We start from the raw sequence: 1,641 nt of genomic DNA, 5'->3' as shown, positions 1-1,641 counted from the left end.
AAAAAGCTGGAAGTGGCGCTGTGGCTCAAGTGGTAGAGCGTTAGCCTTGAGCTGAAGAGCTGAGGGACAGCGTCCAGGCCCAGAGTTCAAGCCCCATGACTGGACCCCCCCCAAAAAAATAATATTTCTCAGGCTGGAAATGTGGCTTAGTGGTAGAGTGCTTGCCTAGCATGCATGAAGCCCTGGGTTTGATTCCTCATTACCACCTAAACAGAAAAGGCTGGAAGTGGTGCTGTGGCTCAAGTGGTAGAGCTCTAGCCTTGAGCACAGAGAGGCTCAGAGACCATCCCCAGGCCGAGTTCAAGCCCCAGAACTGGCCACAAAAAATATTTTTCCCTTAACTTTGTGGTATAATTGTAAAAGTCATGGAAAGCTGACTTTCCTTTTCGGACTGGCCTTGTAGGTATATAGGAACATTGATTCTGTACTCTGAAGCTTTGCTATATTAATCCATTCACTCTGGCAGCCCTTTTATAGATTCTCTTGGGGAATTTCTAGATCTAAGACCATGTTACTGAGAATATAATCTTATTCCTTCCTAATTTAGATGCTTTTTCTTTCCTTTTCTTACCTACTTGCCTTGGCTAGAACATCCAATACATGATTGAACAGTGGTGGTCTTGTTTTGTTTCTGTCTTGGTTTCTTATTTCTGATCAAGGGGGAAATGTGTCCATTCTTTCACCACTGAGCATAATGCCAGCCGTAGGGTGTTTGTAGATGTCTTTTGTCATGTTGAGAAAGTTCTCTTCCATTTCTAATTTTCTGGTGGTGGGTTTTATGAAAGGATGTTTAACTTTGTCAGATGTTTCTTGTGTCAGTTGAAATGATCAAGGGTTCCCTTGCCCTGTCCCAGTTCTATGTCAGATTACCTAGATTTCCTTCGGTTAACTCATCCTCATTCCTGGGATCTCCTCCTTTTTATACTTTTACTCTCACTTTGATGGAACAGATTCTCCAGTGGTTTTCCAAGGAAAGATGGATGGGAGATAAACTTGGAAAATGTGATGCCTTCCCATTTGACAACATGTGTGGGTTACAGAGTTTTCCTTGCCTTTGAAATGTTGGAGCTGCTGTCCCGCTGTCTCATTTCAGGCATCACTATCGAGAAGTCTTCTACTGGTGTGATTGTTTCTCTGGCTAAGTCCTGTTTTATTCTCTCTGAAAACCTTTAGTGTCTTTACATTATTTTGACTTTTCACAAGGTGGCTTGATGTCATTTCTTTTATATCCTTTGCACTAGACATTCATGTGGCTTCTCAAGTTAAAGATTAATGTTTCTCAACTCTATGAAAGTTCCTGTTTTTAAAAAAGAAGAAATTCTGGTTTTGGAGGTCAAACCCATGGCCTCACACATGCTAGACAAGCCCTCTACCACTGAGCTATATTCCCACCCCTGTCTTTTGTTTTTCAATCATATAATTTCTCTATTTTCTCTTACTGGAATTCCTATTTATTGTATATTAGTCTTCTGGTTTTTTAAATTCTTCGGCATTTTTCATTTGTCATTTTATTCTATTCTTTGAGCAATGGCTTTATCTCTCTTTTTTCAACCTTTGTGTTGAATTTCTGTTTCTACAGTCACATTTTAAATTTCTAGAAAATTGGTTTGTTTTTTTTGTTTGGTCAGGGGGCTTGAACTC

At 40.1% G+C, this 1,641-nt stretch overlaps 1 protein-coding gene across 3 annotated transcripts in view; it reads right to left on the bottom strand.

Annotated features, from left to right (window-relative positions):
- Sgk2 (serum/glucocorticoid regulated kinase 2) overlaps nucleotides 1-1,641 on the bottom strand; it is a 36,277-nt gene that overhangs the window by 32,418 nt on the left and 2,218 nt on the right. The window lies entirely within an intron of this gene.

This window comes from Dipodomys ordii, unplaced genomic scaffold (genome assembly GCF_000151885.1).
Source record: "Dipodomys ordii isolate 6190 unplaced genomic scaffold, Dord_2.0 Scaffold13, whole genome shotgun sequence".
Lineage (NCBI taxonomy): Eukaryota > Metazoa > Chordata > Mammalia > Rodentia > Heteromyidae > Dipodomys > Dipodomys ordii.
This window is presented reverse-complemented; position numbering and strand designations above follow the sequence as displayed.